The sequence below is a fragment of the Antechinus flavipes genome, chromosome 4 (assembly GCF_016432865.1).
Source record: "Antechinus flavipes isolate AdamAnt ecotype Samford, QLD, Australia chromosome 4, AdamAnt_v2, whole genome shotgun sequence".
NCBI lineage: Eukaryota > Metazoa > Chordata > Mammalia > Dasyuromorphia > Dasyuridae > Antechinus > Antechinus flavipes.
The window spans coordinates 183460654-183476086 of record NC_067401.1 but is presented as its reverse complement, the minus strand read 5'-3'; the positions used below and the strand labels follow the sequence as shown (position 1 = coordinate 183476086).

At 36.7% G+C, this 15433-nt stretch overlaps 1 pseudogene; it reads left to right on the top strand.

Annotated features, from left to right (window-relative positions):
• The first annotated feature begins 1589 nt into the window (after positions 1-1589).
• The window catches only part of LOC127561418 (zinc finger and SCAN domain-containing protein 12-like), a 34096-nt pseudogene continuing 20252 nt past the window's right edge, over positions 1590-15433 (top strand).

Below are 15433 nucleotides of genomic sequence, written 5' to 3'. Positions count from 1 at the left end.
GGTGGGAGCCCAAAACTGGATGCTGCAGTCATCCCTGGCCTGGGTAGTTGGGGAAGGTTCTCTTCAGCAGGGGTTTATGTTTGAGGAAGATTTCCTTCCAGATTTTTTTCTTCCTTTTCTTCAAGAAAACCCCTGATATGAAAAAATCACTGCTACAATAGAGAAATGGGAAACTCTGCCAAGCAACTCAATGACAGAAAAGTAAGACTACAAAAGAAAGGTAGAGAATATGGGATACTGCTTCTGGCATGGGAAATTCACATTATAATAGCTAGAGCAGATAGGGAAATAGAAAGGTAGCTATGATGACATCCTTTCTCAAGGGTTTCTCTTTCCCGGGTTTCCCTCTGCCTTGCTAATTCTAGGGTCTCTGTCTTTTGCTCCTCCTGGGGTTTGCACTCCCCTTCTCCCTCTGTCCTGGGGTCTCTTGACTCCACCCCACTCCCTGACCACACTATTTCTCCTAGTCAAGTGGATTCTCTCTCCGAGGTCTCTTTCCCCCGGGGATGCCTTTATCAGTTTTCTCTCCCTCCTAGTTCCCCCACCCCGGATCTCAGTCACTCTCTTCCTAGGTCTCAGTCTCTTCTCTCCCCTTTCCCTCCCTCTTAACCCCTCCCTCCCTCCCGCGTTTCTCCTCACTACAGGGTCTCTTTTCCTCCCCATCCCTCCCCTCCTCCTCCCCGTCTGGATCTTTGTCTCCCCAACACTCTCCCTCTCCCCTCTCCCCACTTCCGTCTCGATCTTTGTCTCCCCACCTCCCCAAGCTCTGGCCCGCTCTGGTCCAGGGGCGAAGATCATTCTACGTCTACGGAACGAGGGCTGGGGAGAGGGAAGGCAAGGAGAGGCAGAAAGGGAATAGGAGGGAGCTCCTCCTTCGTTCCGGACCTCAGCTGCACAGTTTCCCCACTCTTTCCCCTCCTCTCCTTTTCTCCTTCCCCCCGTCCAGCTACTCCAGCTCCAAATAGACTGTCAAATGTCAGAATTCCCCGGGAGGACGGGGCGGGGACGCAGATCTAACCTCCCGTACACAACACCCACCCACAGTCGAGGTTGCAGTGGCCACAGTTGCCCTGGTTCTAGTCCCGTAGAATGGGAAACTTTCACTTCGAGGTCCTTCTAGGAACTCTGGAGATTCTCCTCCTTCTTGGTTTAAGAATTGTTCCGTCCAACGGATTTGAAAAGACAATTTTCAGATGAGGAAATCAAAAGTCATCTCTTGTCATTAAAAAAAAAAAATGTTCCAAATCGCTATTGATTAGAGAGAAATGCAAATTAAAACAATTCTGAGGTACCACCTCATACCTCTCAGATTGGCTAAGATGACAGAAAAAATAATAAATGTTGAGAAGATACGAGAAAACTGGGACACTGATGAATGCATCAGTTGTTGGTGAGGTTGTGAACTGATCCAACCATTCTGGAAAATAATTTCGGGAACTATTCCCAAAGGCTATAAAGCTGCACATACCCTTTGACTTAGCAGTGTCTTTAATGGGTCTGTATCCCAAAGAGATCATAAAGGAGGGAAAAGGATTCACATGTGCAAAAAGTTTGTAGCAGTTCTTTATGTGGTAGCAAAGAATTGGAAAATGAGAAGATGCCCTGTAAGAGAGCCTGCCAACCCCCCCATCCTCCTCTTCTCCCCCGGATCAGCCGTGGACATTGCATGGGGCACGGCTCAGGTAATCTGACAGTAGCCTTGTGAAGGTGAACAAGATGGCTCTGGGAGGAAGAGGGTCCCACCCAAAGGAGCAATGTGGCAGTTCCCAGGAAAGTGTGCTGGACCTTAGAAGGGAATATCTTGAATATCCTAATTAGGAAAGGAAGGCACACAACATATCTACGTGTAGCTTCCTGTAGAGAATCATGTATCTAGTATAGGCTAGAATGTGATTACATATGTAGTAGTAACTAACAAGTGTTATGATGATAAAAGAACCTGCAGTCTTTATAATAAATGGAGTCTCACACCAGCTTGGCTCTTGCTCCTCATTACTCACAGTCTTTGTCATTCAAGGGGACAGGCAGTGCTGGTCACATAAGGCCTGTTCCACTCTGAAGTTGGGGCCGTGATCCCCAACAATACCCATCAATTGAGAAATGACTAAACAAGTTGTATTATATGAAGGTAATGGAATATTATTATTCTTTTAAAAATGACGAACAAGCTTATTTTAAAAGACCTGGAAAGATTTATATTAACTGATGCTGAATGAAACAAGCAGAATCAGGAATATATTGTACACAATAAACAACAACAATGTGCTACGACCAACTATGAAAGATTTGGTTCTTCTCAATGGTTCTCAATGGTTCAGTGATCTAAAGCAATCCCAATAGCCTATGGACAGAAAATGTTGACTTTGCTAATTTGCCAGGCTTTGTTTTATAAATAATGATGTTAAAAGATAGTGTAACTTGAAAGGGCAGGTTCAGAAAGTTAAGGTCTGTGGAGGGAAGGCAGATAGGGACAGAATGGGCAAAAATAAGAAACAACTTTTTTTTTTCTAATAAATTTATTTTTAATACACTATGAATCATTCTGTGAGAGAAAAATCAGAGCAAAAAGGAAAAACCATGGGACAGATAAAATTTTAAGAAAAAAAGAAGTGAACATTATAACATGTTGATTTATATTCAGTTTCCTTAGTTCTTTTTCTGAATGCAGCTGGCTGGCCATAGGCTAACCATAGCATGGTTTAAAAGCAGAGACAAGATCCTTCGAAGATAATCTCAGCAGGAAGGCAATACGAGTAAAACAGGCTGGTATTCTCCAATTGATAAATGGCCAAAGAATATGAATACAGTTTTCAGATGAAGAAATTAAAACCATTTCTAGTCATGCGAAAAAATGTTCTAAATCATTTAGAGATTTAGATTAGATTAGATTAGAAATGAAAATTAAGATAACTCTGAAGTACAACTGCACATCTCTCAGATTGGCTAAAATGATAAGATAATGATAAAAGTTGAAGGGAATGTGGGAAAACTGGGACACTAATACATTGTTGGTAGAGTTGTGCACTTGTTATGCCTCAGTTTCCCTGAATTGTTCTGCCTCTGTTTCCCTGGTGGCAACCCCTCCCCCCTCCCACACACACACACTTCCTGGCCATTAGAACTGAGATAACTAGGGCAGGGAGCTCTGGCCACTAGCAATTCCGAAGAGTCATAAAAGTCCAGATGGCTTATCTCAAATGTTTGGGCATCTTCTGTTTCAGACATCCTGTTCTAGTTCTTTACTTATTAGAATTTATGATCCTTCTTCCTTACCCCCAACCTGTTCAGAACTGAATTTATGGTACTTTCCTAGAACTTCCCATTCACCAGTGCTCTACTCCCCCTTGCCTTTGTTTTCCTGATCACTGGAGCCCTGTAAAAGTCTCTGGAACTCCTTGCTCAACCACCCAACTGGGGGTTGGACATGGATCTTGTTTGGCCATGGATCTTATTTGACTGACAGTCCAGACTCTCCACTAATTAAATATTAAAACCCTTTCTAATCTCTAACTTGCCTCAGTTTTTCTGGCATTACAAACTCAGCCAACTCTTCTGGAGAACAATTTGGAACCATGCTCAAAGAGCTATAAAACTGTGCCTACCCTTTGATCCAGCAGTGTCTCTATTGGGTCTATATCTCAAAGAGATCATAAAAAAAGAGAAAAAAGGACCTACATGGGCAAAAATGTTTGTAGTAGCCTTCTTTGTAGTGGCAAGGAATTGGAAACTGAGTGGATAGCCATCAGTTGAGGAATGGCTGAATAAGTTATGGTATATGAATATAATGGAATATTATTGTTCTAAAAAATTATCAGCAGGATGATTTCAGAAAGGCTAGAAAGATTTGCATGAACTGATGCTAACTGAAGTGAGGAGAACCAAGAAAATGTACACAACAACAAGAAGATTATATGAATAATTCTGATGGAATTGGCTCTTTTCAACAAGGAGGTGATTCAGACTATTTCCAATAAACTTTGATGCGAAGAACCATCTGCATTCAGAAAGAGGACTATGGGGACTGAATATGGATCATAATATTGAATTTTCACCTTTTTTGATGCTATTTGCTTGCTTTTTTTTCTTAATTTTTTTTCCCTTTTTGAGCTGATTTTTCTTGTGCAGCATGATAAATGTGGAAATAAGTATAGAAAAATTGCAAGTGTTTGGATTACTTACTGTGTAGGAGAGAGAGGTAGGGGAAAGGAAAGGAAAAAATTTGGAATACAAGGTTTTGGAAGGGTGAATGTTGAAAACTATTTTTGCATATATTTTGGAAATAAAAAGCTATTAATTTTTTTAAAAAAGGATTTGGAAAGTCCTTTTGGTGGGACTGTACCTCAGACTTGAAAGAAGCCAAGGAAATCAGAAGAGGAGGAAAGAGGGAGAGAATTCCAGGCTGGGGGCTGAGGGTGGGGAATGAATGAGGAAAGAGGGGAGTGTTCTTGATAGAGGCTAGTGTCAGAGAAGTGAAGGGGAGGGGTGTGTGTATGTAGGGAAGTGGATGTGTAAAGTGTAAGAAGATTGGAAAGACAAGGAGAGACTAGGTTCTGAAAGACTTTGCATAGCAAACAGAATTTTATATTTCATTCTTGAGATCTTAGGAATTATAGGATATTTATTGAAGGAGATGGAAGGGGGATGACATATTCGAGAGTACAACATTTTCTGACATCTTAAAAATTCACACAGTTCTCACAGTCCTTCTCTGACCAGGAGTAGAGAGGAAACTTCGACTCAGTGACCCCGACTAAGACTGTGACCAGAGCTCTTCTTCCCTCATGTGACTCCTACTCAGGGATTTGGCTGGAAGGTTTTCACCATAAACTGCCAGATGCTTAAATCCCTGGATACAGAACTGGTATGCTAATTTATAGGTGATCCAGATAATGTGACCAAATTTTCTCAATCAATCTGAATATATGTTTTATATTCACTCTAATTAATCCACTGTTTTTCAAAAATATTTAAATTGAACAAAACCTTTTTCACATTTAGTCTAAAACTTATGATTGATTCAATAAAGCCTTTTTAAAGTATCAGGTTCAGCATCTAGTCTCTATCTTTAATTGTGATGGGGTGATTATTCTAGATTCCCTTCCCCCAGCTTCTGACAGCAGACCATGGCTGCTTCTAATGCTAGTTTTTAGAAAATTAATTTTTAAAGAATTTTCTCAGTATGTGGGTGACTATTTATTAAAATCCAGATGGCCCCTTGAATCTACTCCAGTTCTATTCATTTGAATACAAACAGTTATATTAGGGAATGAATAAGAACAACCTCTCCCTCCCCAAGGGAAGATTTAAAGTATTCAGTTTCCCTCCTAATAAAATCCAAATTGATTCTTCAAGAATGTGATTTTTGGCTCAGGTATCATGGTGCTAAGTATTAAAAGGGGGCACGTTTGATTGAGAAGGGAATGATCCTCATAACAGAGGAAAGGGACATGGGGAAGGATGGAGCCAAGATGGTAGAGAAGCCACACACATTTTTCTAAGCTCCTCTTCTACCTTCACTACTAATTACCAAATTCAACCTCAGAAATAGTGCTTGACTGGTAAAATCCACGAATATTGGGAGTATAACAAATTACCAGCCAAAGATAATCTGGATGATCGCCAGAAAAAGTTTGTCCTGATCGGCAGGAGCAGGCCAGCGTAGGAGGCTAGCACACTAAGTAGAGCCGGGTGGGAGTAGTCTCCGCGGGTGGAAAATTTGCATGGGGGACTCTACCATAGGTTGGCTGCTCTGCTTTAGTTGCAAAGCAGTAAATCAGCAGAGAAGTTACACAAACACCAAAGGTAGAATATACTCCAAAAAACGCCAGAATTTAACACGATCTGGCTACATCCACCCAGCACCGGAAGTGACTCAGCACAGACCACAGCATAGCTGTGCAGCCCCATTCTGCAGCACAGGGCTTTTGCCTGAGGCAGTCACACTTCTGTATCTCAGGGGGGCTCTGTCCGGGGCAGCCACAAATCTGCAGGGGGGGTGGGGAGGAAGGTGTTTGCCCAGGGCAGCCACAAATCTGCACAGCAAAGGGGCTCTGTCCACGGTAATAGAACTTGTGTGTGACTGTCCTTCTCAGGGCAGAGACACTTCTGGTGTGGGGCTCATCCCAGAGTACTTCCGCAGCTCAAATGCTCTTTGCACCCCGTTTGCAGGTTAGCTACTGTCCATCTATCTATCCCTGTTCTGCAGAGGAAGCTGGAAACCTCCTTTCCCTGAAGGCAGACCCTAAGTGGTTTTAAAAAATGAGTAAAAAAAGCCAAGTGTACTCTAACCATTGATAGCTTCTATATAAAAAGAAAGCAGGTTTTCAACCCCGAGGAGACTAATAGCAGACAGTCTCCAGACAAAACCCCAAAGGAGGATGTGACCTGGTCCTCATCACACAAGGCTCTCCCAGAAGAAATTATAAAAGATCTTAAAAGAGAGCTAGAAGAAAAGTGGGAAAAGGAAAGAGAAGCTCTACAAGAGAGTATGGAAAAGGCATATAATTCACTAAACGAAAAATTTGATAAAATGGGAAAAGAAAACAACTTTCTGAAATGTGAATTGGAAAAAGTAAAGAACTCCCAGTGAAACAGAATTTGTGAATTGGAAAAGATAAAGAACTCCCAGGAAAGTAGGATTTGTGAATTGGAAAAAGAAAACTCAGTTAAAAAAAAATTAGTGAAATGGAAAAAAATTCCATTGAGCAAAACAACTCATTTAAAAACTCAATTGGACATATACAAAACAGAAGTTAAAAAAAAAGCTAATGAAGAAATTAACTCATTAAACTCAGAACTGAACAAATAAAAATGAATGATTCATTGAGACATCAAGAATCAGTCAAGCAAAATCAAAAAAAATGAAAAAAATAGAAAAAAATGCTAAATATCTACTTGGAAAAACAACAGACCTAGAAAATAGATCTAGGAGTGATAATCTGAGGATTATTGAGCTTCCTGAAAATTATGATGAAAAAGCCTAGACACTATTTTACAGGAAATCATCAAAGAGAACTGCCCAGATGTAATAGAATCAGAAGGTAAAATAGGCATTAAAAGAATTCATCTAACACCTTCTGAAAGAGACCTTAAAATAAAAACTCCAAGGAATATTGTGGCTAAATTTCAGAACTATCAGACTAAGGAAAAAATATTACAAGCAGCCAGAAAAAAACAATTCAAATAACGAGGAACCACAATAAAGATCACTCAGGATCTAGCTGCTTCCACATTAAAGGATCGAAGGGCCTGGAATCTGATATTCTGAAAGGCAAAAGCACTTGGAATGCAGCCAAGAATAAATTACCCAGCTAAGCTGAGCATTTTCTTCCAGGAAAGAAGATGGACATTTAATGAAACAGGTGAATTCCATTTGTTTCTAATGAAAAAACCAGAGCTAAACAAAAAAATTGACTTCCAAGTATAGGATTCAAGAGAAACAGAAAAAGGTAAAAAGAACTCTTAAGAACTGCATTTCTATTACAGACATACATAAAGAGTGCATGTATAATTGGATTTTACTGATATAATATAAAAAAGGGAAGTAGAAGTGGAAAGGGGATAGTATCAGAAAAAGGGAAAAGGGGAGATAAAAAGAGGGAAACTACATCCCATGAAGAGATAAAGGAAACCTATCATATCTGAGGGAATTTGAGGAAGGAGAGGAACATTGTGTGAATCTTACTCTCATCAGATTTGGCTCAAAGAGAAAATAATTGACGTATTTGATTTACAGAGAAACTTCTCTCACCTCATTAAAAAGTAAAATAGGAAAAGGGAAAAGGAAAAGAGTAATAGGGAAAGGTATACGAAAGGGGAAGGGACTTAAATGGGGTGGGAGGGATTCTAAAGAGGGAGAACTGATGAGGCAAGTGGTACCCATAAGTTTAATACTGGGGGGGGGAGTAAAGGAGGTAAGAAAAAGAAAAGCATAATCTGGGGATAATAAGTTGGTAGGAAATACAAAATTGGTAATTTTAGCCATAAATGTGAAAGGGATGAACTCTCCCATAATGCAGAGGCGGATAGCAAATTGGATCAAAAGTCAGAATCCTACAATATATTGTTTACAGTAAACAAATTTAAAGCAGCCTAAAAGGCTGGAGTGCAGAATCTATTATGCTTCAGGTGAAGTAAAAAAAACAGAGATAGCTATCCCTATCTCAGATCAAGCAAAAGCAAAAATTGTTCTAATTAAAAGAGATAAGGAAGGAGACTATATCTTGCTAAAGAGTAGCATAGACAATGAAGCAATATCAACACTAAACATAGATGCACCAAGAGGTATAGCATCTAAATTCCTAAAGGAGAAGTTAAGAGAACTGCAAGAAGAAATAATCAGTAAAACTATAATAGTTTTAATATAATAATATTATTTATAATAATATAAAATATAATATATAATAATTATATAATATATAATAATATAATAATCTCAGCCTTGCACTCTCAGCATTAGATAAATTAAACCACAAAATAAATAAGAAGTCAAAGAGGTAAATAGAATACTAGAAAAGTTAAATATTATGATAGATCTTTGGAGAAAACTGAATAGAGACAGAAAGAAGTACACTATCTTCTCAGCAATTCATGGAACCTATACAAAAATTGACCATATATTAGGACATAAAGATCTTAAAATTAAATGCAGAAAGACAAAAATAGTAAATGCATTCTTTTTCAGATCACGATGCAATAAAAAATACAACAAAAAGTAGAGTAAACATACCAAAAAGTAATTGGAAACTAAATAATCTCACCCTAAAGAATGATTGGGTGAAACAGCAAATCATAGACACAATAATTTCACCCACGAGAATGACAACAATGAGACAACAAATCAAAATTTGTGGGATGCAGCCAAAGTAGTAATAAGGAGAAATTTTATATCTTTAGAGGCTTACTTGAATAAAATAAAGAGAAGATCAATGAATTGGGCTTGCAACTTAAAAAGCTAGAAAAAGACCAAATTAAAAACCCCCAATCAAATACTAAACTTGAAATTCTAAAATTAAAAGGAGAAATTGATAACAATTGAAAGTTAAAAAAACTATTGAATTAATACATAAAACTAAAAGTTGGTTTTATGAAAAAAACACAGTAAAGTAGATAAACCTTTGGTAAATCTGATTAGAAAAAGGAAAGAGGAAAATCAAATTGTTAGTCTTAAAAATGAAAAGGGAGAACTTTTCACCAATGAAGAGAAAATTAGAGCAATAATTAGGAATTTGCCCAACTTTATGCCAATAAATTTGATAACCTAAGTGAAATGGATGACTCTCTTCAAAAATATAGGCTGACCAGATTAACAGAGAAGGAAGTAAATTGCTTGAATAGTCCCATTTCAGAAAAAGAAATAGAACAAGCTATTAATCAACTCCCTAAGAAAAAATCCCCAGGACCAGATGGATTTACATGTGAATTCTATCAAACATTTAAAGAACAATTGGCTCCAATGCTATATAAATTATTTGATAAAATAGGAAATGGAGTCCTACACCAAATTGCTTTTATGACACAGACATGGCACTGCTACCTAAACCAGGTAGGTTGAAAACAGAGAAAGAAAATTATAGACCAATCTTCCTAATGAATATTGACACTAAAATTTTAAATAAGATAATAGCAAAAAGACTACAGAAAATCATCCCCAGGATAATACACTATGATCAAGTAGGATTTATACCAGGAACCCAGGGCTGGTTCAATATTAGGAAAACTATCAGTATAATTGATCATATTAATAACAAATAAACAAAATCATATGATCATCTCAATAGATGCAGGAAAAAGCATTTAATAAAATCCAACATCCATTCCGATTAAAAACACTTGAGAGTATAGGAATAAATGGACTTTTCCTTAAAATAATCAGCAGCAGCTATTTAAAACCATCAGTAAGCATTATATGTAATGGGGAAAAACTGCAACCATTCCCAATAAGATCAGGAGTGAAACAAGGTTGCCCACTATCACCGTTACTATTCAATATTTTATTAGAAATGCTAGCTTTGGCAATAAGAGTTGACAAAGAGATTAAAGGAATTACAGTAGGCAATGAGAAAACCAAATTATCACTCTTTGCTGATGATATGATGGTATACTTTAGAGAACCCCAGAGATTCTTACTAAAAAGTTATTAGAAATAATCCACAACTTTAGCAAAGTTGCATGATACAAAATAAATCCACATAAATCATCAGCATTCTTATATATCACTAACAAAATCCAACAGTCAGAGTTACAAAGAGAAATTCCATTTAAAGTAACTACTGATAGTATAAAATACTTAGGAATCTATCTGCCAAGGGAAAATCAGAAACTTTATGAGCAAAACTACAAAACACTTTTCACACAAATTAAATCTGATCTAACCAACTGGAAAAATATTAAATGCTCTTGGATAGGACAAGCAAATATAATAAAGATGACAATACTACCTGCAATAATCTATTTGTTTAGTGCTATACCAATCAGACTCCCAAAAAACTATTTTAATGACTGAGAAAAAATAACAAAGTTCATATGGAAAAACAAAAGGTCAAGAATTTCAAGGAAATTGATGAAAAAAAAAATCAAATGAAGGTGGCTTAGCTGTACCAGATCTAAAGTTACAGAGCAGCAGTTACCAAAACCATCTGGTATTGGCTAAGGAATAGATTAGTTGATCAGTGGAATAGGTTAGGTTCAAAGGACAAAACAGTCAATAACTATAGCAGTCTAGTGTTTGACAAACCCAGAGACTCCAGCTTTTGGGATAAGAACTTAACTGTTTGACAAAAACTGCTGTGAAAATTGGAAACTAATATGGTAGAAACTAGGCATCCATCCACACTTAACACCTCACACCAAGATAAGGTCAAAATGGGTTCATGATCTAGTCATAAAGAATAAGATTATAAATAAATTAGAGGAACACAAGATAGTTTGCCTCTCAGACCTGTGGAAGAGGAAGGAATTTATTACCAAAGAAGAACTAGAGATCATTACTGATTACAAAATAGAAAATTTTGATTATACCAAACTGAAAAGTTTTTGTACAAACAAAAATAATGCAGACAAGATTAGAAGGGAAACAATAAACTGGGAAAATATTTTTACAATCAAAGGTTCTGATAAAGGACTCATTTCCAAAATATATAGAGAATTGGCTCTAATTTATAATAAATCAAGCCATTCTCCGATTGATAAATGGTCAAAGGATATGAACAGACAATTCTCAGACGAAGAAATTGTAACTATTTCTAGGCATATGAAAAGATGCTCCAAGTCATTATTAATCAGAGAAATGCAAATTAAGACAACTCTGAGATACCACTACATACCTGTCAGACTGGCTAGAATGACAGGGAAAGATAATGCAGAATGTTGAAGAGGATGTAGGAAAACAGGGACACTGATACATTGTTGGTGGAATTGTGAATACATCTAGCCATTCTGGAGAGCAATTTGGAACTATGCTCAAAAAGTTATCAAACTGTGCATACCCTTTGATCCAGCAGTGTTATTACTAGGCTTATATTCCAAAGAAATCTTAAAGAAGGGAAAGAGGCCCACATGTGCAAAAAATGTTTGTGGCAGCCCTCTTTGTAGTGGCCAGAAACTGGAAACTAAGTGGATGCCCATCAACTGGAGAATGGCTGAATAAATTGTGATATATGAATGTTATGGAATATTATTGTTCTACAAGAAATGACAAGCAGGATGAATAGAGAGGGGCTTGGAGAGACATACATGAACTGATGCTAAGTCAAATGAGCAGAACCAGGAGATTATACGCTTCAACAACAATACTACATGATGATCAGTTTTAATGGACATGGCTCTCTTCAACAATGAGCAGATCCAAATCAGTTCCAATTGATTTGTAATGAACAGAACCAGCCACATCCAGCGAAAGAACTCTGGGAAATGAGTGTGAACCACTACATAGCACTTCCATTCCCTCTGTTTTTGTGTGCTTGCATTTTTGATTTCCTTTGCAGGTTAATTGTACATTATTTCAAAGTCTGATTCTTCTTATGCAGCAAAATAATTGTATGGATATATATACATTGTATTTAATATTTACTTTAACATATTTAACATATATTGATCTACCTGCCATCTGGGGGAGGGGGTGGGAGAAAAGAGGGGAAAAATTAGAACAAAAGGTTTTGCAAGTGTCAATGCTGAAAAATTACCCATGCATATGTCTTGTAAATAAAAAGCTATAATAATAAATAATAATAATAATAAAACCAGAGCATAGGATACAGATAGATAAAGCTTTCTTTAAAGAGAAGAGAGTGGCCTATTTCTCTCTCTTGTCCCACTGTTGATGTTTTCCTTCATTGACAGGGCTACTGCTTCCCTACTCTAAAGTTGGTCTCCTGCTAGAGGAGACTCCAACACGTGTCTAGTTTTCCTTCCCCAATAAAATCAAGGTTTTTGCTTATAACGACTCTTAGCTCTTTGTTTTTATTTGAATTAACTGTGGTTTTGATAACCTGTGTGAACTCTTTGTTTTTTGTTTTTTTTTCTTTAAGAGTTAACAGCAGTTGCAGAGCTGCTGTGCCTATTAAGTTACTTGTTATCAGGATTGACACTTATATGTGATTTAGCTGCTTCTTTTTTGAAGAATTATTTCAAAATGCCTTTAGAAAGGGCATTGACAAACCATCGAGCACTTACTCCAATGGAAAGAGTACTAGCTTAATAAGTGTTTGAAGAACTGAGAAAGGATCCTAGGACATCAACAGAATCCCAGGGTCAAAATAAGGGGAAAACGGGTTATTTCACAAATAAATTGTAAAGTCTGCAGTAAATCTGGATACTGCTTGCATAATACAATTTGTCTTTGCCAAAATAAATTGTTCTTCTAGTTTAATCCATTTAGTCAAGTCTAATCTCTGACAGTGAAAATAGGATATGCTGTGGGATGGCTATCCTATTGAATACATATCCTTAAAAGGGTTTACATGCCCCAGGCATACATTTTGATATTTTAGATGTAATATATTAAAATATATCTACACTGTTTTTGAAGTTGTTTACATTTGCAGGTATCAAACTTCTTTGAAAGAAAACATTTAAAATTTTTATTACTATGATTCTTTTTTTATTTATTCTACACTTAATTCTTTCATGGTTGGAGGACTTCTTTTTAGTTTTAAATACATAACTCTAGGTTGTGAATAGAGTCACATTCATTCTTATTCACAATATAGATTATTTGAATAGTTTTTGATGTAAACTGTGTCCCCTTTAATCTTGTGGGTGCCCTGATGTAAATTGTGTCCCCTTTAATATTTGGGGGAGGGGTCAGAAAGGAATCTTTGGGGGAAGGGTGATCTGGAGTCTCAAACCTTCCCAGCCTCTGAAAGAGGTCCACCTTTCTGTCCATAAGGGTAATGGCCAGATAAGTAATCTCATTCAATTGGAGATCTTGGTCTGGGGCATAATCACCACCCTCTATTGCATTTAAAATTAGCCCTTAATCACCTCAGCCTCAAACCCCAGAAAGATAATAAAAAACAATTCTGAAGCCTGAATCTTTGCTAATGCCCTTCTGATCTTAGCCTTGGGTCTTTCTCAATGTAAAAATCCTAATAGAATTTTGCTAAGAAAGTTATCTTCTTAGGTACTGTCTTAATGCAAATAAATCTCCTTTTGCCACAAACATCAGGTTTGCAAAGAATTAATCAGAGGGGATCTCTCAGCCCTCAATTCTCACACCTCAACAATTTGATTGACACATTTTTTTGTTTTTTCCAGAACAAAGAGTTCTAATCTTTTGGGTCTAGTCTTTCTACTCATTTGAAGGAGCCAATGCCTATTTATTTTTCTTGCTTATCCCTTCTCCAGATCAACTGTTTTGTTTTGTTTGTTTGTTTGTTTAAGATTTGGAAGCTAGAAATGGAAATAGGTTCTGAACAAAACCAGGAAGATATCTTATCTTCTAATACCCTTTCTACACTGTATTCCTGATATTTCACCAAAATAATGCTCATTTAATTCTATGCAGTTCAAAATTCCTGAACTTGAGAAAATCAACAGCCTCAGACTAATCCATTAGCAAGGATTAATAACAGGTATGCACCACCCTGATGGCTTTTAAAACCTTTTTTGATCAAAGTAAAAAGAAAGTGCTTTCAATAATTCCTAGGTCAGACCAGGACAAAAAAATTGAGAACATAAATATAAAAAAGGACATTGTTTAAAAAGATTAATCTTGGGAGCTTGAATATAGTGCCCAGCCCTGAAGTCAGGAGAACTGGATCAACTCCCACCTCAGACATTTAACACTTTCTGGCTGTGTGACTCTGGGCAAGTCACTTAACCCCAATTGCTTCAGGAAAAATAAAAAATAAAAAGATTAACCCTGTAAGAAATGAATACTTAGACACAGATGAATGACAAAATTGCCAAGTTTTTCCAGACCCCAGGCTAATTCTTTCCAAGTTAATTTTTTTTTTCAATTAACAAGTCATTTTCTCTCCTTTCTATTTCCCCACAACTGAGGGTGAGGGGAGACAAAAAAAAAAAGCAAAAAAACTTAGCAAATATAGTCAAGCAAAACAATTTCCCTTGTTGGCCATGTCTAAAACATGTCTCATTCTGCATCCTGCGCCTTTATTCTGTTAGGAGGTGGGCAATATGCTTCATTATTAGTCTTCTGGAATCAGTTGTAAAGCTTTCAAAGTTGTTTTTAACAATTCTTATTGAATACTGTTATTGAATAAATTGTTTTCCTTGTTTCCTTGTTTCGTTTTGCATCAGTTCATAAAGAAGTTTCCAGATTTCACTGAAACTGAATTTTCATTATTTCTCATGACATGATTTTGTAACACTCGTGTAGCATAATTTCTTCAGGCAGTCGCCAATTGATAAGTGTAGTACAGATGTTTTTGTACATTTGAGTCCTTTTCCTCTTTCTTTGATTTTTTAATGATACAGTAATATGGCTAAATTAAAGGTAATTTGGAAGGCAGAGTTCCAAATTTTTTCCAGAGTGATTAACTTTTGAATCCTATTTAGTGGCAATTCTTGGAACACATGATTAGTTCCTTGGCCATCAAAAGCTTTTAAAAAGAATTTTAGTGACATGAGTATTAAGTGTTAGTATTTAAGTGCTTTAAAAAAAGTTCTATTTGGGACTTTAACCAAGACCCTAATGTTTTAAGGGAAAAGATAACAATCAAAACACTTCAAATATGTTGCATTGCAATTATGGTGCTTCTCCTAAAGTGTCTATTCTCTGAAGGCTATACAGTTTTACTCATAATTATTTGTTTTATAAGGTTTCTCTCTTCTAATGTGAATTTTCTTATGTCTAGAAAGGTTTGAACTATTTTGGAAGTTTTTCTCACATTCATCACATTTTCTGATGTGAAATTAGACCTTCATTTTGACTAAACCTTTTTCCACATTTGGTACACTGATAAAGTTTTTC